Here is a 23187-nt window from a genome sequence, read left to right as displayed (position 1 = left end):
GTTTCCACCTACTAATCTGTCCCTCCTCCCAGCTCCATGCCTTTTTCAAACCCTTTTTCTTTCCTTGTACTCCACTTACTCTAACTCTTGCCTTCTGTTTCAGAGTGTTGGATGAATGCAGCGAAAAATATCACCTCTGCATTTGCTCCACTGTGTAATAATTTTGAGTCAGGGAAAGGCTACTTTCTTGGTTGAGAGAGTGTTTGATGCCTGTGCATTCTGACTTGTTCTCGTTAATAACGTTGTGAAATACAAGCAGCTTGGAGAGTCAGGTGTAAATATTTTCTCACTCTGAATTTAGTTACCGTTAAATGAACAATTGTCATTCAATCAAGACAAAGAAAACATAATAGGAAAACAGAGCTGTGATAACAGAGCTCTTCCGCTTAGGTGTGGGTTTTGTTTTTTTGGGGACTTAACATTGTGATCTTTACTGTCACATTTCTTCTGTGTTTACATTAAAATGAACTGTTTTTTTTTGGTTTATTCTATTGTAATTTAAAATAATGTAGTGTATTAAGTGGGCGGCTGTGGCTCAGTTGGTTGAGGTCCCTCTGATCGGAGGCACGGTGATGTCTGCGTGCCGAAGGTTTTTTTGGCGAGACAGTAAACCCAAAATTGCCCCCGATGGTCGATTTAGAGCCTTGCACGGCAGCTTTGCCGCCATCAGTGTGCGGGTGTGTGTGAACGGGTGAATGCTTTCTAGCGTAAAGCGACTTACACACCGCATACGTTAAGATCATTTATTGGAACCTATTTTGAATTTCCAAATGTTTACACACTTACGTTGACATTGATGGGAATATTCCAATATTAATCCGATTTTAATCCCCTTTTTCTGATTACTGAAAAAGACACTGTGACTCAAAGAGCATTTTCTAGCAAGCATATCCGAATATAGGTCCGGGCGGATACTTTGATCTTAGATGCACCACTGAAGTGTATTTTATAATAATATTCACCATAACTGTACCGTAGTTGTTGTTAAATGATATCTTTGTAATACTATATACAGTGAAACTGTACTGTATGTGATCTATGGTTTTTGTATCATAAGAATCTCATGCTGTTGCAGCCCTTATGTGGTTGTTTGGGAATGGGGCCATGGTCCGTGTCTGTATGCGTATCCTTTGTGTGAACAAAGCCTGATTATGCACTGATCAAAAGATTTAGAGGATAAAGAACTGAAGCTGTTGTTTTCATATCTCATCACAGATTCCACACACAGACTCTGCTGTGCAGTCCGGGACGGCAAGTTACACTCTCTTAATGTCTGGTAACACAAAATATGGTCACCTTCACTGACAAAAAAACAAGAAGACTGTGATTTCTTCCCCTCAGCCTCACTGCGGAATGGAGACACGTATCTTTAGGTTAAGATTCCATTCACAGTGACATAAAAAACCATAGCGGGGGACATAGACGAAGACAGTCACTTTTGAATAAAAAGTCCTCATTCAACAGATGCTATATTGCTCGAAGGGAATTGAGGAATTGTGTCATTTTGAAAAGCCCGACCGTAAAGTGGTAATCAAAGACCCATGAGCAAATCCCTCCCTGAGGTAAAAATCCATGTATGCAGATTGTAACTGCAGGTCTACCCTTTATCTGCACTCAGCACAGACTGAGATTTGGGAAATACTGTAAATTAGATGCACTAAGCATTTTTTGTTAACTATCCATTCATCCATCCACCCATTTGTCTGCTCATTGAACCCTTTGCGACAGGACAGTATGAGTTGCCAGATTGGAGGACTGGAGGTTCTGGTGTTTTGCCAGCAGGGCCAGGTGGTGGGGATCTGTTGGAGATTAAACTACTTGGAGACCCGTGCCCCAGCTCGCCCCGGCCCTTACGGACTTGGAACCTCTGGCAGCGTGACCGTTGTCAGACGTGCGCTTGTTCATATAGTATCGATATCTATATACGGCACAGACATGCACACACGCGTGCACACACACACAGAACATCTGGCCTCTGTGGGGTAAAGCAGAAGTTTTTTTTTCCTATAATAGTGCAAGATAATCTAGTCAACTGATAAGAAGCACAATCCCATTTTAAAGGGTTTTGTGAGATACCGCGGTGTCGGATCACGCACGTTTGCATGATCTGATAACACACCGTGTACAGTCCTTTTTTGGTTCGGTTGACCTATTTTAGTTTGTTGAATCATAACACCACCTACCAGTGAAAATCCAGATTGCTTGAATAACTCTTAAATCTCACTGAAGCACTTTGTCATGAGCGATAGAAGAACCAATCAATCACATGATAAATCTTGACCCCAATTTTTTTTAATTTGTCAATTGGGACTCCTCCAGTCACAACTTTGTTTTGTGGGTGCACAAGATAAAATAATAACGCCTAATCTTTATTATCTCCTCCATCAGAAAGTAACAAGACTTTGGAAGGAGCATGCCAGAATTATCCCTCCCTGTCTTTAAGAGATGATTTGTATTTCTCATGGTGCAGCTGTGCTCCAACACTTTACCATTTTGTATTTAGAGGTTTTAATCTATTGAAAACCGCTTGAAGGCTATTTGTCATTTAATCCCATTTGCCAAACCCGTCTCCCTTAAAACTCTTATTATAGTTCAACATACAAAATGAATTGGTTTCACAGTAATACCTATAGAAATATAAGTTGAAGCTGGATTGTAAACGTTATTTTGGTCATATGTGAACATGAACACTGAGTCTAGACACAAACCAGGAAAGATAAAGGTTGCCGTCTTCATACTTATGATACAAAACATGATGTCATGGGTTTTCACATAAGGAACAAAATGCATGATATGAAAGCTGGTTTCACAAAATCCAATATGACTTTTACTGGCATTTTTGGAGGTTAAAGCCACATAATCCGCAACTTTAGCTCTAGAATGTACAACTGCAGCTGTAGCCCTCCGTGTGCCAGCTTCCAAGACCAACAAAACTTTTTTTTTTCAGGAGAATGACATTTTCATGACTGTGCATGAACATGAGAGATGAACCCATAAGTGACTGGACGCCAAGGGAGTCAGTGTGCTGATGTTCATAGAATCTGCAGCTATGATATAAAGCTCGAATTTTTAATGTGTTTTTAATTTCACGCAGGTGCGCCGCAATCCTTTTTTCCTCATTCATTTTTTTGGGCTTTTGTGTGTGCAGTATCATATCTTTGCAAGTCACTGGGGAGCTGTAGACCTTTACCTGCTCTGGTCTGACTGTGTTAAAGGTCAGATATGAGAGGATCATTGATCTCAGATGCCAGCACGGCCCGCCACTCACAGGTTAGATTAAGAGGCAAGGAGAGGATGGCTTCCAGGAAATCACTTGTCCTCCCGCCTGTCAGAAACAGTCTGTATCTCTGTCAGGGGTAGAGTGTGTGTATGCCTAAGAAAGGCAGTAGGTGTATTCATTTGCATTCCTAATATCAATACCCTGCTGATCCCTGTCGGCCTGCTGTATGTGTGTCTGTGCACATCCCTGATGGCCAGATGTGTTGATTTTGTGTGCCTATGTGTGTATGGATTGATGTTTATGTCATGCCAGGTGTGTGTCTGAGATCCCTTGCAGTGAGGAGTTCTGTGTTGACAGAGCCGACGCTGTTTATTTTGGCAATGTGCTGTCAGAATCGGCGGGGCATTCGCACTGTTTGTCTGGTGTGTGTTTGCATGCATCGAGAGGTTGTGCTGCCGGAGTAACTGTGTGTGAGTTGTAAGGCGGAATTGCTGTCACACCCTGAAGACAACATTTTGTAATCAGACATAATCAAGTGCTCTGTATGTAATTGTGTGCATGAACGCGCTCGACGTGTATATCTCTGGGAAAGGCTCAACAGGAATCAACTGTAATTATGCCCCCCGCCCGCCCACAATTACTGTATAACACATACACACACACACACGTTTCACTTGCACCTTTTGGCACGAGTCCCAAATATGACATGGAATTGTTTTAGAGAAGAAATACTCAAATGTGAAAAATATGCAAAAATGTTGCCTCCAAACAACTCATTTCCTCCCACAGTCCAAAAACATGAAGTTAAATTGGAAAAAAATTGGGAAAACTGTCCCGAATGATTGACTGAGTGAATGGTTGTTTGTCTATATATATATATATGTGGCCCCGCAACTGACTGGCGACCGGTCCGGGGTGAACCCCGCCTCTCGCCCAATGACAGCTGGGATAGGCTCCAGCATCCCCCGTGAAGATGGATGGATGGATATTAAAATGTGAAAAATTTGCAAAAGAAACTAATTTCCTCCCACAGTTTCAAAACATGAGGGAGGTTCATCGGAAACCCTGTGATCGACTAGCAACCGGTCCAGAGTGAACCCCGGCTCTTTTACAATTCTTCATAGCTTTTTTAATACAATAGTGGCATATACATATTTTTTTTTCTCAAATCCAGCTTCCCTGTAATTAACTTGATATATCTCTACGGCATAGCATTCTTTTCAAAGTAACCCCAAAGTGTCCAAGGATTCCCCCATTAGGAATTTACTTTTACTGTGATGATGCGTTCTCGTTCCACTTTTCACAGAAATGTATGTAGGGCTGACACCCACACTTGCACTCTTTGATGGAGGCATAACAATAAAAGTGAAGAAAGAACATGGTATTTTAATTAAATTACAAAGTAAAATGTTAAACTCTGGTTCTTCCCTGCCTTCAAATGCAAAACTGACAAAAATAAAAAATAAAAACTTAATCCATGCAAATTCGATTAAAAGGATGTAAAAACAGGAATTTGAATAAGCAGGGTAGGGCAAGTGTGACACTGAATAATAACAATACATTACAGCTCAGAGGGTTAATGCATCTTAAACAGGATGTGGATCTGAGAACCATGGATTTATTTGTTCATCCAATTTGCAGATGCAGAGATTTCACTTATGAGAGGTGTCATCAGGTTTTCCTATTGTATTCACTGACTAAAAAGTACCTCAGATCGCGAGTGTGTGCGTGTGTGTGCAAGAGAGAGAGAGGGTAAATCTATATCATTAGATTTGTGCTACGAGGCTCTGCTTTGTCATTTTGTGTTCTGTTGCACATAATCGTCTTTTGACCCATTGCTCACCATCTGTGCATGGATGACTGACACGTGTGAAATGTCAAAATCCCGGAGAGGAGAAACTGTCATGGGAATGCGGAACTAGAGGGAGAAGGGAAGCCAGAGATAAAGAATTTTATAAGGACAGAAAATTGCTAGTGAAGAACCAGCCTGTTCATTATGGATGTGTGTTAGACTTTTTTGAGTGTGTGTGTGCGTGCGCGTGTATATGTGTGTATATGTGTGTATTTAGCAGTGGGATGCTAACTGGGACATTTCCAAAGAGAGTAGAAAAGTCGGATTTTTTTTAAAAGGAAATCTTTCTCATCGAAGTAGTTTTCTTGTCTTTTTATTTTTTACTGCTGCATGAAATGCTGTGTGATGCACTCCTCAGCATATCAGCGTGTCGTTCTTGCTTCTCCGTGTGCTGAGTTGCCTTAATGTCAGTGCACAGACTATCTGCACTTTGAGCTGCTGCACTACATCAGTGGCTTGTCAATTAGACAACTTCGTCATGGAACAGGGAGAACAGGAGTATTTTCACCTCAGAGCGGTAAATGCAGACTAAAGGAGGCAAAAAAGTACAACTTGGAAGTAATTTGCTTTTCTTCACCCCCACCCCCCCCAGCCCTCACCGCAGCAAGCAATCCTAAAATGTCGACCTCTTTACACTTCCATGAATATTACATGGTCCTTTTTTTAACTTTGTATTTGCTGCAGCATTTTGCCTTTTTGTTTTCAATTTTTGTAAGCCAGCAATTGTTTTATCTGGCCCCAGGCTCAATGCCAATGCTGGTTCTAGGAGGACTTTCAAAGGAAAAAAACTCTTATATATTCATAAGACAGATATACTCACCCGAGATTGACAAAATTGCATTCAGGTTCCTTGCTGCACAAGTTTAGACTCAAGAAAGGAAATCAAACAGAGAAAAGCAGGTATAGGCCTATGTGTGCAAGGATGTTTGTGTGTGTGTGTGTGTGTGTGTGTGTGTGTGTGTGTGTGTGTGTGTGTGTGTGTGTGTGTGTTTGCTCTCACCCTTGTGATAACGCGCGAGAGGGATGTGTTCCATTTGAGCCGACCAGTTTTCTGTGATCACAACTCTGATAGGAATTGTGGGAAACCACATTCACAACAAACCAACCTGGAATACCAACCAGTCACGCACACACACACACAAGCAAGCATGCACGCACACACACACACACACACACACACACACACACACACACACACACACACACACACACACACACACACACACACACACACACACACACACACACACACACACACACACACTTTGATTAGCCACTGTGCTTTCTTGTTTTGCATATCAGCCTAGTGGTACAACCCAGCCAATAAATCATATGCCAAATATTATCAGTTGATGTATAATTGGAGATAAAAAAAGTATTTGTTTTAAAAATTTACACATATATATATATGACAAGACAAAAAAAAAAGATGCAGAGAGTGGTGCAGTAAATAAACCTCAACTCTCTACCCCTAATCTGCAGGTGATAGCACCCATGGGTCTTATCCCTCTCGCTAGCATGCCACTTAACTTTCTCAGGTCATTAGTTTTAGCTCAGTACAGGACAGAGTGTGTATAAAGATAACAGAGTTTACATCAATAACACGGTGACACACCCTAAACACGCCAACTGCAATACCAACTTTTTCTAGGGAAGGTCAAGATTGAAGGGCGTTATTGTTACCATTGGAATATACAATTACTCGCTGAAAATAAGTTGTTTTTTTTAGCTCTCTATCAACAAGTAGTCCGTTTTGCGCAATAAGGTTGTGCTATTGGTCAAAAATGAAAATCATGTCATCAGTTATCTCTGTCATCGTCATGTTATTTTGTGAAATGAATAACAGTTGTTTATGCATTCATTCTGTACTGTGCCTATCCCGGCTGCCATTGGGGAAAAGGCGGTGTTCATGGACACTCCACATAAAAAGGAAGCTTTTTGCTGTCAGGCGGAAGTGCTAACCACTGCGCCGCTGTGCGTCCTGTCGTTCATTCATCCTTTCGTAATTCCCCAATTAATTTTGGTGATATTGCTCGTAGAATTACCCCATCCATTGCTAGGCTGAGCTACTCACAAACGTCACCGATGCAGTGTTGATCATTGTGGCACAACTTTGGGTGAATGAACTGGTTCTGAATTCTGTGAGACAATCTGCAACAATCATGCGGGTAGCATCAATGTTAGAAATGATGTAACAAGACAGCTCTTATAAAACAAGAGAGTTCCTTGACATAAATGTACACTGCTATTATTTTTCCGTCTTGCAGACATTCTAGTCGGGATTCAAAACAAGGATTCACTTTAACTGCATACAAAACTATGCCATACGTCGCAGGATTTCTAATAGAGTTTTCTCTGTCTTTACAATCTAAGACTGAAAACAACATTCCAGTACAGTGGGTACAAATATGTACAAGGCTTTAAGCTTTGGTTTAATGCCTCTCAATTCTTGCGTACTTTGCAGCTATGCTCTGAGTTGGGGTTGAAGTACCGTTTTGTCTTACTTTGTAGAGCGGTGCTGACTTTTTTTTCAGCGTTGACAAATTCAAATTAGTGTTTAATAACTTTTGGTACTAGTCAAAAGTCAAATGAATCAATTATCACAATGCTTTTTTAATTTTTTTTTTTCTGTTTTTACAAATCCACTAGTAACAGGTGAAAAAAGTTTGTGTGTAATCAAATAACGCGCTCTCTCTCTGGACAAATTTTTGGGACTGTGATGGAATATTATTCTATCATTTTTTGAAAAAAGGTTATTGGCCAATTTATTACCAGATATTTAAATCCTCAAATATCAAAAATAGGCATTTGTCCATCTCGGAAACAGATGGCTTCCATGGAAACAGATGTAGACAAGTGGATCCGTATGTGTCTGTGTGCATGTGTATTATGAATGATTCACTCAAATTACTGACAAAGTATTATTCCCACACTTTTAGGCACACAAATAGTCTAGAAATACAGAATATAGGGGGAGTTTAAAGGGGGAGGGGAGTTTCAAACATGCCCATGTATTACTCTACATAAGTTGTATCTCATTTTTGATACGTGGCAAGGAAAAAATAAATTCAGCAATGCTGGCACTGAATTACATTTTCCTTTTTGCTGTTTGAATATTTGGTTTTATTAAATTTTTTCCCCATTCTAACACTCAGACAGTGCAGGGAAAGAAACGGTATTACTCGGCATTTAAGTCAGTTTGTCAGCCTGTCTTGTTCAAGCTGCTGATCCACTTGGCCTCGAGGATTCAGCTCTCCTTTATCATGTCTGGCAGAGGTATTGGTGCGAGACGTAATAACTCACCCACGTGTTGGCAATAAGTTGTGACTGTGAGTTTTGGTAGTCAATACGGTGGCATTTGCCAGTGCTAATTTGACAAAATGTCTTTTCTGAGGTCCTTATTAAGTTTAGGGGTAAAATGCGATATGGGAAGATTAAGGATTGCCATTAATTGTTTATTATTATGCTTATGAATGGAAGCTTGTGCAGTGACATCTGTGTGTGTGGGTTTGTGTATATGTGCTTGTGTTTTCAATGAAACGTGCAGGTTTTTATGTTTTTGTCAATATCATTGAGTATGTGTGCTATTACTTTTGCTGGAATTTGAATGCATATGTTGGTAATTGGGGCCCATCTGTCGTGCTGTTTGCTAATATTGCAAATGCATCTGTGGGGAGCTTCAGATGACATTAGAAATGAGCTCACATAGAAGTAGATGCCCAACCTGTATGTACCACACAGTTAACAGTTCACTTGACATTATAATTGCAGCTTGTGATCACAGATCCATTTATCAGTCCTCCTCTCCTCAGGCCATTCACCTGATCTCCAAAAATGTCACAATGAAGTACATGAGGGAAAAAGACAAATGAGAGGTGTAAGCCTGACATTGATTTAGAGATTGGCAGGATACAGAATTATAAAATGTGTGTTTGTGTGTTTGGCAGTTCACCTGCTGCCACATTCTTTTGTGTTGGCCCTACCTGCTGCTTTCACTGCTCGATCATTTTGATAACGTATTAGCAGTTACTGCACATTTGCCTTCTATGGGGTATTATTTGCAAACACAAACTTGCCAACACATGGAACATACACAAACCAAAATATGAAATACCGGATAAAAACAATGTGTGTGAGTGATGTGCAAATTACTACCACGGCAAATATTCTCCCTCCATCTAACCCGACCCTCTTCATCCTCTTCTCTCACACCAACTAATTTCATGTCCTCTTTCACTACATCCATAAATCTTCCTCTAAGCCTCCTGCCTGGCATTTCCAGCCTCAGCCTCTCTCTACTGATATAGCATTTAGCTTTGTTTGGAATTTACTTTTTTGGTTTCCATTAAGGACATCCACAGATACTGATTTGTATTTCCTATGACACAGGAATGACATGAGAAATTATATGGACAGCGTATCTTGTTTGGGTACTCGCACAGCCACCGTACCAACCAACCAACTACAAACTTTAACATCACCATTGGATGAAAGCAAACTATCTCATTGTTATGTTTATTGTTTTTACATGTAAATAAAATCTTGAAATAGGAAAAAATTGAAGTCATGAATGATATAATAGTAGATTTGGATATTAGTACATAAAATACATATAATACAACATCTTTTTCTTGCCATCAGCTTCAGTGTTCAGTGACGTTCCTGCTTGTGTTTGGTGTCTCATCCAGTGTAAATATATAGTTTCTGCCTACTTCTATCTACTGATATGTCACATTCATTTAATATCTTACATTCATTAATACTATTTTCATTACTGTAAAATTTAAACAACCATTTTGGTGTCACATTTGAATATAATATGGCGTACAATGCAGAAAACATCCTTTTCGATTGAAATTAAACCTTTAAAATGACAAAGTAACCATATCTCTATTCTATGAAAGGAACGCAGTATAGTAAAAGACACCAGGTGTTACTGACTCAAAGTTTTTCCGGTAAAAGCCTTCTTATCCCTCACATAAATGTGCGAGTTGACCTGCTAATAGCGAGGTTGAGGGTTTTCAACATAGAAAAATAACAAGCCTTGTTCATTTAGTATATTTGTGTTCATGAATATGCAGCATGGAGTATTTCTAACCTGGTGTTCAAGACTGGAAAGAGAAAATAGTAATGGGTAAATTTAGCACACCCATTGCCATTTTCTATGGATGAGCATTATTATAGTGATTGTATCTGTAAAACAATATGTTCGAAGGAAACGTGCTAATTGGCTCCGGTGTTTTTGTGTCAAAGACACACAAGCACACACAGACACACACAAACTCACACATAGACACACACCCGTACACATGCTTTTGGAGCTTCTGGATGCGACCCCTCCCCTCTCATGTTCTGAAGCGGATTGGCCTAATGTTGAGAACTACAAAAGGTTGTAGGGCTAACAAAAGCACAGCACACTTGATGCGATTACTGGGCCATTTTTCTTTTTTTTATATTCTTCAGTGATGATGAAATGGCAGCTGCCACCATACTCTCAAATGCTCTACAGCGCCTGCTGTGTTGGGTCCTTCTGGTGCTTTGCTACATGTTCAACAACATCATTTGCATGTTTTCTTTATGATTGCTTTTGTCTTTCCCTTGTCCTTGTTTCCCTAAAATGCAATATATATACAAACAGTCTCCTGCAATTTTTGTTGTCCAACTAAACTGGTTGCTATGCTTCTGCAGTTACTGTCCTTACAGAACTCATAACAGCATAACTCAGAGCAGAAGTCAGAAGAAAAAATGTACTATTAGTAACCCAAATTGGAAAACAGTAAAGGAAAAAAGTCTCAGATTGTTATTGTATTAAATAAATCCAATATATATCAGTTGTGATTTTCTGGACCCAGCTTGAATCTATTTGGAAGTTAGATACACTTGTAAAAATCAAATGTAGCATTTAACATAACAGTTTCTGCATAGACCTTCCATTCATTGATGGTATTAAGATGTACTCAGGGAGGGATTTAATACATACTTAAAAAATTTTACAGAAAAGAAACCAACAGGGAAATGTGAAGCGAGGCCCAGGGTAAAGTCAGAAATCTTCAAAGCTTCCAAGGAGATGCAACTCTACAATAATTTATTGTGCCCTGAACATTTTGTGTTATGCTCAGCCATACAATTGTTGTTTTCACACACCAGACTCTTGACAGCAGTATTTGCATTTTCTAGAACATAATTGATGCCAGGAGGAGGAAATGTGCATTTATGCAACATAATCAAACATTGAAGATGGTGAATGTACTGTTGCAATGTATGCAGCAAATAATGCCTGAGCAGACTTAAGCAGTGCAAACCTATTTCATCACATATGCAGGGATGAAATTAAATAGTATGGAAAAGGTCAATGAATGAGATCAGTGCCAACAGAACCGAGGGTTCAGAGCAATTCTCATTATCATGTGATACAGGAAGTACTTTTCAAACTGCAACCTTATGACAAAAAGAAGTGTGGAAGGAAATAATGTTTGTTGTTACATTCACAAAGACAGGAGACTACAATTACACCGCAGAGAAATGAGGGGTTTTCGAGAGCTGGTGCTTAAAGCTGATCTGAAGATTACAAGGCTAAGCCAAAATGAACCTTCAGCAAGTCAGCTTGTGTCAGTGAGAATCAGACCATTACATTGAAGAAAAGCTAAAAGTAGAGGACCAATAAAACCAAAAACAATATTGAACTTTGGCTTGAGTTCATCCAATTGTCCGATAAGTGGTTTAACACTATCTCGAGCTGCATATCAAATTATCAATCTGTTCCTCACGGTTGTCCATTGTCCACTTAAAATACCTACTAATCCAAAGGAGGAGTTTAGGCCTATTGATGTCAGACTACGACCTGAGGATTAATGAGTGTAAGAGATACTTTACACAATGGCAACAAAACCTTAATCTCTCAATACATTGGGGAGGATGACCAGGACCTATCATCCTATCATATCTGTAAGCATTTTAGAGCAGCAGAGGACAGGGTAGAAAGTGAAGTCTCAAGGAAGACCGATTGTGTCCATAATATTTCATATTGATAAAAAAAACCAAACCAATGTGGTCAATGTTAGTGATGCCTGCCAGTGGCTGGGTTAAAGCTGGCCTAAAGGACAGCATAGTGCTTTATTTAAAGCAGCAAAAAAGGGACCTTTTTTTTTAATCTATGACGCGTGTTCAGCAAAGATGCCTATTGTGTTAACTGAAAAGGTGTTCACTAAAATGCATTATTACATAGCAGAACTAGTACACAGGAGGTTCAGTATTGAAGACGGATTTTAAATCCCCAAGTCTAAGAGGGAAACACTGCCAAAGAAAAGTATAATATAACAGAGCTAAGATCACGGAGGAATTAAAGCTGCAGCTGGAGGAACAAGGAAGAGTTAATCAACCAGACATTGATGGCTGTCAAAAAACACAAGAGGAAGTTTAGCACTCAACAATTTCATGACAGACATCAGGAAGAAAAAAAAAAGCACAAGAAGTGAAAGAGAGGGCAGTTAGAACTACTTCATCTATAGACAGAAAAACCTAATTGCTCCCAGTGATAATATCATGGGTACATAACGGAAATCTCTACAATGCATTGAAAGCAGGGCATCCATTTGTTTATCTGAATGGATGGTCAATCCAAACACTAGACATCCAGTGGGTTTCCTACCTTTGCGAGTGAACAACGTTGGAGTACTCGAGCTGTTCGCTTGGGACAGTACACTTCTTCATACCTGGAAGGAGAATTGCACTGTCTTCCAGCCGCAAACTGAGGTTTCTGATTTTTGGAAACGTTGTCTCGTATTGGGATCACATCACACTTGGCTCACAACTGCCCCAGGGTCTGTTGGAGAGGACAGAGTGAGCAACAGGACCACATCAACATCCCAGGCCAAAGAAACAATCTTCAGGTGTCTGTTCAGAACACACTCCTCAACCTGACCTCACCTAAACATCCTGTTCTGTGAGCCCCTCAAATAGTATTGGTGATAAAGGTCAGCCAAGTGCTAAGAATATTGACACAGTTCTCAGATAGACCAGATGGCTCATAAAAATAACATTACCGTTCCATAAGCCGACTGAGGCTATGAAATGCAATGTACGAAATACCTTCTGCTGATTCACGAAAATACGGCCTGGATTAGCATTGACCCACAAAGATTCCAGAGGCCCTCGCGAATGTGAAGAGCGAAGGTTCCAGATCACAACTAGAACAGAATTCACATTGTTGTTTCCAAGGTTAAAGATTTAACAATCAACTAGAGCGTTCTTTCTAGTATGGTTGACGGTTTTGACTAATTTAGCGATTTCACACGCGAGGAAGCATTCCCCCATTCGCTAACACAGATGGTGGCAGAGCTGCCATGCAAGGTGCTAACAAGGCCAGCCTGAGAAGCTTGAAGTTCCTTGTCCAAGAACACCTTGACAGACAAACAGGATGAGCCAGGGATCGAACCTCCAACCCTCTGATTGGAGGGACTCCCGCTCTTGCAAATGAGCCGTGTTTGCCCCAAAGGATCAAAACAGTGGCTTCCTAAGATAAGCAGAGCGACCAATCTGTAGTTGGAGCACATCTTTACCGGTGGCAGTGAAGAACTTATAACTATCTCACCAGTTTCAACCAGGGACATGGAGGAGGCGTCATCTTCCTTTTCTGCTTTTCCAGGTTATGGAGTTTCTGAATCTGTTCTCTACCATCTGACAGTGTTTTGGGTTTCCCAGCCTCCTCCCACTACTACATTTTTTTATCTCAGCAGCCACTTAGGTGATTCCAGTAGGTTTTTGCAGTTCCAGGATATAACTTCCAAAGAATGCCATTTGAAGTCACAGCTGCAGGAGAAAAGTAAATGAAAGAATGTGTCCAGCTGCCCTCTATCATGCTCCAAGACACCTGGGAGACTTTTGCTTGTTTTTTTAAGATACACACCTGCAGATTTGATGAAATGAATACAAAGCTGATCATTGATCTGTGGCAAATGGTGTTCTGAAACACATGTATGAGCTTCCTTCTTTACTTGAACATGGTGTTCTTTATGCCCCCCCCCCAAAAAAAAATAAGAAGTATCCATTATTTTACATCTCTTTTCAATGTGAAATCATGAGGAAACTTTTTCCGCTCCATGATCAATATTCTCCGAAAACTTTTCAGCTCACAGCAGCGCCCAGGTATGTATTTTTCCTCTTATCTGGTATCAAAATACATGAGTGTATAATGTGACTTCTTAAGTAGAAGATTATCCCCGCTCAATTCTAATAATGTCTCAGTTTGTTGTCCATCCAAGTTATTCCACAAATGCAACTAAGACTTCCTCCAGAGGACTCAAGCTTTTGGAAGACACATGCAACACGAATAGGGGGAAGGGAGCTCTGCGCTATAAAGAGTGGCAAATTTACTGAATTGTAATCCTTTGTAGAGAATCAATTTTACACCCCGTAACATTGCCTTAACACAATAGTAAGTATCCATCATCCTGAAGCCCTGATGTCATTTTAATTTAGAAAAAGCAATGTAGCAGTTATGATGACATAGACTTATTTTTTCTCATAATCTGTATTATTATATATTTTTTTTATACTCAAACATAAGAAATTAACAATCACTTATTTGCTTCCCTCTGCAGTATTTCCAACATGTTGTTTATCACAAAGTCTCTGGTGTATTCTTTATTTGAAAGCTGCCACAATCAGCACAGAGCATATAGCTCTGGGGAAAAAAAGAGGCTTGCAATCCAACCAACTCCATATACAGTCGCGGTTTGTGCACCGGTCTGCAAATCATAATTAAGGGCTTGTCTTTGCAAATATAGGTGGAGATATTGACACATGATTTATGAAAATAAAGTTACCATTTCACTCATGGTGTGCCTTGTACACGTGTTTGGGGACGAAACTATTTTTGAGTGATGATCCGTATGCCTGCATGCGTGTGTCATCCTCAACTAGATACATCCAGGTCTACTGGGACCACCCAAGCAGATGCTTCATTTACAAAATTATGCATTTAGGGCAGAGAAATAGGTCTAAACTGCTGGAGTTTAGAAAAAAAAGTTATAGAGAGAGCAGAAAGGGTCTCATCCATCACCGAGCTGCCCTGTTGTTATCTCTATGTTGGTCCTTATAACTCATGCCCTCTGTGCTGATTTGTGGGCTTGGCAGAATGAAAGAGAGGAAGAAAGATAGCAGAAAAGGAGATAAGATGAATCACTGGCTTTTATCATTACAGAGGTTCTTCCCTGCTCTCTTTGTATTCATCAAAATGAGACAGCTGTATCTGAGGACAGCTCGGACACTCATCTTGCTTCTCATCCTCTCAACACATGATCACATTCAACCGGACCTGCTCACTGTCTCTGCAAATGTCTCTGATACAAGTAATTTTATCCCACCCAGTCTCGCTCCCCTACGGATTTCTGGAGAGAAACTTTATACCCAAAGTGTCAACAGTCCTCCAATGACACACATGGATGGACCCAGGTCTCACTTGAATACACAGATTCCTAGATAGCATATCTGATTAAAAAAAAAATCATTCCAGTCTGCCACACTGCATGCTTGGGTGTTCCTCACTGACTAAAGGTGGTTTCCTGTTGAGATGGCGGTGAAAAACACATGCGACATCCCCCACGCTGGCTGCAGACATAATATTTTCGTGTTCATCAAGTGCCTCCAAAAAGAAGAATCTTGTTGCAAAGATGAAACCTTTGTGATCTAAGTCATAACTGAGCCAGCTAATATTTGACGCACAGCATGGAGAGCCTTTCACAAACACAAGGCCAAATATATACACTGTATTTATATCTCATTTATACTTATTGGAAAAAGGCAAGTGAACAAATATAAATGAATACAAGGTTCATCCGGGGAAGTCACATGTTCAAGCTCAAGCCTCAGAAGTGTTTCAGCAGCTCCGAACTGGTGATTCGATCCCGCCCGCAACAGTTCAAAACTGAGCCGTTCACACTGCGAATAACTCAAATCCTTCATTGATCAGAACTTCAGATCTCTATGCGCTTTGTTTCTGTCCTCGGCCATCTCACTTCGGTCGTCACTTGAGTTGTCATTGATACAAGGCTTCATTCTCGATCCGGGGAGAAACCTTGTGGCTGCTCTCTCTGCCCTTAACATTTCCATCAAGCCATATTAAAGGGGTGATCGCTTCCAGGACGTGGACTCACTTCCAAAATGTCGCAAATGGTAACTAACCACCAATTTTCATTTGTACTGAATACAGTGTGAATATTTATCTATAATTTCATAATATTATTTTGTAAAACTACATCGACCAATTTAATCTAAACTTGTTTTACTTTTAATTGAAAAAAATGCACTGTCAACTAAGAAATTTATTGATTATGCCACATGACTGTATATCTAAAACAGATTCATTTGATTAAATTATATTAGATTTTATTTAGTTACTGATAAGAACCTTCAACGTCACTTATCTCTGCAATACGCAAGAGTGATCTTGTTAATGATCTATGGAAGAATTTGAGTCTTTTAGGAACATGCAGCAGGATGTAAGTGTCAGGGTGACAGAAAAAAAGGCATAATCTAAATTTAAGTGTGTTAATGTAACAGCAGGGGGAAGGGGGGGGTGTTGGTCCCTGAAAACCAAAGTGTAATTAAAAAGAAGAGCGACAGAGAGAAGCTCATCGAGCCACTAAAACAGCTGAATACTTGTAGTTCATTATAATAATCGTGTGACTTAAGTGACACACTTATGAAAATGCCTGAATTCCGATGTTGCGTGTTCAGAAATCCTGTGAATCCTTGGATGTAGAACTGTCTAGTTTTGCATTTCACTCTAGTCTCGAGGCGCCCTTCAGATCTCGGGTGGTCCGATTACGACTGGACAGCTGGAAGTAGCTTCAGCAAACACCTTGCATTTGAACGCATCTCTGGCGACCACCTGTGATCAACCTCGCCTTCTTACTCTCTATGCAAATAATACTTTTTCACTTTCCAAGGCACAAATGTGGCGTTGCATCTAACTTGTGAAAATACTCCATATGGCTCGTCTACCTGAAAAACAGCCGAATTAGAAATCAGAACATCGGTGCGTTGCATGCAAATTAAATTACCTACTACATTTGCATAGTATTAAATGTATAGTACATTTAAATTGCATGGGTATCTCATAATTTTATGATTTTCTTACAATAAGTAGGTTTTGTTTACCATTTGAAGATCACAATAAGTAGGTTTTGTTTACCATTTTAAGACCGATACTTGTGAAAATCAATCAGATTTTCTTACAATACGTAGGTTTTGTTTATCATTTTAAGACCGATTCCATTAATTTTTGCAAAGGACATCACTCAGATCCCCAGGGAAATTTTCATACGCGCACTCGGCTAAACACAGTTGCCATATGCAGCCTCGGACCACATCTGAATGTGCACTCAGCAAACAAGACACTCAGTGTGTCCTGAATACAACTTTTACCGAATGATCTCCACCCGTCTAATGTCACAGTTTGAACACACACACATACAGCTCATCGTGAGAGTTTCAGGTTTGCAGCGTTTTGTGTGCATTGGCACAATGTTCAAAATCGTACCGCTCAAATTCCTGTTATTCGTGCTTTCAATATCCAAGTTGGAGCCGAAGTCAGGTTACTTTCAAGTCACTAAAGTTTGAAGCCCTCAAATTTGTGACTCAGTTTGAAGTCTTGACCTCTGGTCTTCAGCTCTTCCTGGACACAGGCTAAAATACCAAATCTGAAGAGTACCTCACTCAGTGGAAGAACCATGACATTTATTAACAGAATTTATAGTACCTCTCATCTAGCACTTTAAGAAGTCCATTCAAAGAGCTGCTGTAGTCGAGAAACCTGGATAGATATTAAATTAAAGAATCCATTTCCACCCACTGAATACAATTTTCAGTCCTCGTTCCTCCATGCCTTGCACTATCCTTCCTCCCATGCCGGGGACCGTATAGTTCAGACGGTATGCCTTTTTTTGCTTTAATATATTTCTTCTGTTCAAAAGCTTTATGAGATCCTTATTTTGCATTTGTTTATTTAGTTCAAAGTGTTATTTTCCCCTCCTGTTTTTGCCTAAGAACCTTGCTGAAAAGAGAACTGTTGTGAAAAATATGATAAATATGAAAGTGTGTGTTCTATGGAGAGAGGGACTTTGATGTTATTTTTGTAATGTTAAGCCAGCTTATAGCTATGGTGTAGCCGCAGCCTGTAGGTGAGGGTTCACAATTCTCTTTTTCTTTTATTGTTTGATGCTGTTGGACTTGTGGGTGATAGAAAGGCTCAGACAACATAACTGTGTTTACCACCCGGATCTGCCCAGTCAGCAGACACGCTGAACAGCACCCGTGTTCTTTCTGTGTGTGTGTGTGCGCGCGTCTCCGCTCGTCTTTCTGTGTGTGTCTTTGACCCGAGGATGTTTTTTGGGGTGGCTGTGTGGTGTGTAGACGATGGATTTAAAGTGACACCAGGGTTGTACCTTGCGGTGAAAGAAGTTCTCCAGGTTAGCACAGCAAGCGACAGCCAGAGTCAGAGCGAAAAAAAGAGAGAGAGAAAGACCAATAGGAAAGAGATAGATGGATTGTGACACCTTTGGGTTGAATAAAGCTTTAGGGATGTGTCGGGGACATGCACGGAGCAGCAACAGGCAAAAGCTGATTTGAAAGATGGGAATGCCAGGCCAGTGATGTGCACTGTGCAGAAGTCATAGAATACCGTTACCCAGTGAGAGTGATAAGAGGCTGAGGGACGGAGGCATGAAATGGCCAAGAGCTTCCTACTCCTCATTTTCTCCCTCACTTCTTGCCATCTTCCTCTCCATGTCCTGCTGGCATGCACGCACACACACACACACACACGCACATTTACTGACTTTTGACAATTCTCTTAAATTGGAAGTTTAATTTGGAACCCCTGGCTTCCTCCGCAGGCCATGTGTAAAGTGAATTCACCACATGGCCAATCTGTGGATTTCACTAATGAAATACACATGAAACACCCAGTCTGTACACACAGACACACACACACACACACACACACACACACACACGCGTGTTTGCCTCAAGTTGATCCCTCATGAGGTTGCAATTGCCTTAAAAGAAACACAGCCATAACTATTTGCTGTCGAGGAAGACCCACGCTGTGAGATAAATATACCGATTCTGGTTCAAGCTCAACGATTTCGATGGTCCCAGTTTCGGCCCCGGCCAGAGCGGGTCATCTTTAGAAATTATTGCGTGATGTGACCGGCTTACAAACATGCCATTCAATAACTGTCAGTGATATAATATTTTGACAGTCTATTCATGCGGCATGAAAGGGAACTATATCAAATTGAAATTCTAATTTCAATGCAGTTACTAATTCACATCTGGTATGGTTTTAGGTTTCTTCATTCCATTTTCACATTCAATTTGAATTCACTGAGACTCACATAATGGTCTGCGGAGGACGGAGCCATCGACTGCGCGTTCTCAGAATTCCTTTTAGAGATATCAACCTTCTGTTATTGTAGAGGGCGCAGATATATAGAAATGCCAGGAACTTTTCTGGAGTTTATTTCCCCTTTTCATGACAAACATACAGGGATGTATGAATTTTTATATACATCACTCGTTCAATTCAGTCTAAAGATAAAAAATGCACATAATTAAGGGCATGTTTTGTCGCAAGGCTAGTAATGGTATTGTTTCAGTTACCCTTTATTGACTGTTATATATTCCACAAATAATCAGTAGGCCTTATCTGCTGGTTGTACTGGTGGATGAGGTTCATGGCTGGTGAGGGACTGACTTCTCCAAAATCAGATTTACAAACTTGTGAACCCTACAGAGTACCTTATTGACCAAGTAAGCACAGGAGTCGCAAGAAGAATCCCTGCAATCATTAGAGCCTCCTACTGTGAGGCAGGAGAACTGCGTGCCTCACTTAGTGGCTCTCTGCAGCCGTTTTAAGATCGCTCAGCACAAGAAACTAGTAACATACATACAGTTGTTGACAAAAAAACACTGTACATTGGAAATGTAGTTCATATAGCAAAAGTGTTTAAACATTTTAGTAGCGGCATTCAGAGAGACAGCAATACAGTCTTATCACAGTCAGCCGTCATTGCTTAATCTACGTTGAGGCTCAACAGTCCGTGGCCTCACTGCACACCTCTTCTCCGTATTTGAACAGTAGATGTGAAAATCCAGCGATTTTGAAGAAAAAAACTATAAAACTGGTGAAGTAGAATGAAAAATACCCGTCTAGTTCAGATCACTGATAAATATAACCATTTCATTCTTTTTTTTTCATTTTACATTTTTTTTCTCTCCACGATTGACAAATGAGGCATCGCCTCTCCTGCCTCCCCTGACTGCATATCACTAATATATATATTCAATATATGTATGTGAATATATGCATGATTGTGTTTATTTGTGCTAAAATAAGGAGGTTTCTGAACACTAAGTTTTAAATTCCTTTAGTTTCAACTTTATTCTAACTCAGCCACTTCACATTTATGGGAGAGGCAAATGCTGTAAATGATGAATGTATTGACTAAGGAAGGAGAGTTATTTTACTGGCATTTGATCAGATCAACTGGTCCACTGGTTGGGTGAGAGGGAAGTAGGGATCACTAGTCATTTAGTGGCCCGAACCACAAGGCCTATAGAAGCCCAACAGATATTGAGGCATTTTGCTTTATAATTGGATATTTCGATCTCCTGGTTGTTCCAGAAAGTAAATAGATCACAACAACAAAATATCAATGATCTTTCCTTTGGGCAACACACACACACACACACGTAACACCAGAGCAAAATTTCATCACCATCCATCCAATACTTGTTGGGTATTTCAGTCCAGATCGGGGTGGTGAGCGAACAAAGTAACTACTCACAGATAAACAAGCCAGAATACATTAAAAGTTATCTACATATTTATGATGAGAAAGAAACACATATTTATCTGAGAGAATGATCAATTGCTCCTGGAAAGGAAAAATTTAATCTATTTAAAATTTTAAAAAAGACTAAGAGCATAACTGCCATGTCATAAACAGCTTTAACCCAGTGGGCCAGTTTTAGAAGAATATTATAGTCTCTTTCACTTTCCTTTTTTATTTTGTTCCTGAGTAGAGAGCTTTTAGTATTTAAACACATAAATCTCATTGGTTTGTATATAAACCACCAGCTTGTAGTCTCTGAAGGACACGGCATCAAGAGAAATGCCCGCAGACAGCATTCACTGCCAAAATGTGCATTCTCAGTGGAGCAATGCGTCATGACTAAACGTATGCATATTTATGTTTGACCAGGCAGTGGTATCCTTACTTACTGGTGAACCGCTCGCTGTCCGAGGGGAGTGGGGGATTTCATTGAACTGCTGTGGGCGAAGCTGACGTTTCTATTCGTAAATTGCTCACATTAAACCTTCACTGTCTGCGTTTGGTCATCACCTCTCTTTTGTGGTTCAAGCTTTTACCAGCTGAACAGAATTTTTACCACAGGCTTGATGAACCCTGGACTTTTAACTGACTTTCTAATATAGCGCCGAAGTAGGCGCAGCAGTTTCATCTTTTATAAGGTTTCGAAACTTAATTCATCTCGTTTCTATACCCATCTTGTTTCTTTCCATCCTCCTTATACCGCCTTATGCTTGGATAGACACTATTTTGTTTTGTCTGTCATGGCTATTCAAAAAATAATCATATGATACTATAGGCACACAAAAACACACGCGTTTATAGGCACAAGCACATTTATCTTATGTTCAGTGAAAAATCAACCGACGTCATATCTCAATGTATTACAAGATATATGCAAATTATTTACACTGCTGTGGCGTTATCTGCCGCCTTGGAACAATTTATTCTCACGCAAATGTTTTTTCACTGAAAGCTGAAAATCATCTCCCAAGGTTATAAACCGTCAAATCGACACCATATATGTTTAGATTGCAAAATCAGACCTTCTTAATTGTTGCCTTGAATGATACAGCAAATACAGTTTTCGCATTTTCCAGATGGCGAATATCTCACTGAATGGAACCTTGTTGAATATTAATGTATTTCCTCTACATTTTCCTCCATGACCGTTGGGAACTCAACCAGAGCTTATATGCCCGCGAGATGTCTGTCCGGCTCGAGCTAAGATGCATACAAACACACACGCCCACGTGGGCACACATGCAAATACAGAGTGGAGATATAGAGGGGAAGCCGATCAGCCGCGTGGAGCCGGGAGGGCATTCCAATGGGACTAATTAAAGAAATGGAACAGACTGCAGAACTCATTGGAGACCACCATTCTTTCTCCAAATCTCTCGCTTTCTCCTTTCTCTTTTGCTCTTCTGTGTTCAGCTAATGGAAGCTACATCATCCAGGGTTATCAGATCCCATGCTGCTATCTTACCACTATTTTTCTCGCCGGCGGATATGATAAGAGAATTCTGCTTTGACATCTAAAATACCTCACAACATTTGCTAGAGGCGTTTTCTCAATGCAGGAGAAAATACAAATAAGTGAAAGTTGTTTCCAGGCAGTTCACATTACTGGTTTCTTTTAAATATTCACCACCTCCGACCTTTTCACTGACAGCTGTTGCTTTGTCAATGGATCAAACACCTGATTCACGACTTTTTGTGTGTGACTGTCTTTGTACAATAGTCTACACGGACCGCTAACTTTTGGCTTGGAGCATCTCACTGTTCAGATGCCACTGATTTGCAGCTCCTTGTTCATGAAAATTCAAGCACACCTTCCCTGCCGCTCATTTGTCTTGTTCTCCCCCCTCTTTTCCTACTCTGTAAATCCATTTCTACGTCACACACCCACTCATTGTGCTGCAGACGGACCCAACAACCGGCCATAATGAAGTGGCAGTGCATCATCACAAACACCGCTGTGTGTCTAAATTAGCTGGAGAGGAAGCAGCCAGGGTCTCTGCTTTGTTTCCCTAATTATGTACACCTAGTGGAGCATAGGTGAGGACAGGAGGAAGGGGTAAGAGGAGGCTGAGACAATTGGATACAGCAAAACAACTGTAGGGGAGATGAATGAGGGAGGAGACCAAATGCGACAAAAAATTCTACATGTGTATGATTCCCTGTGTGTGTGTGTGTATGTGTGTGTGATGCCCTGTAATCAGAAAAAGCCTTGGCTC

At 40.3% G+C, this 23187-nt stretch overlaps 1 protein-coding gene across 1 annotated transcript in view; it reads left to right on the top strand.

Annotated features, from left to right (window-relative positions):
- LOC147214373 (chemokine-like protein TAFA-2) overlaps positions 1-23187 on the top strand; it is a 75191-nt gene that overhangs the window by 10570 nt on the left and 41434 nt on the right. The window lies entirely within an intron of this gene.

This window comes from Fistularia commersonii, chromosome 34 (genome assembly GCF_037954325.1).
Source record: "Fistularia commersonii isolate RoL2024-O1a breed Wild chromosome 34, RoL_Fcom_v1.0, whole genome shotgun sequence".
Classification (NCBI taxonomy): domain Eukaryota; kingdom Metazoa; phylum Chordata; class Actinopteri; order Syngnathiformes; family Fistulariidae; genus Fistularia; species Fistularia commersonii.
This window is presented reverse-complemented; position numbering and strand designations above follow the sequence as displayed.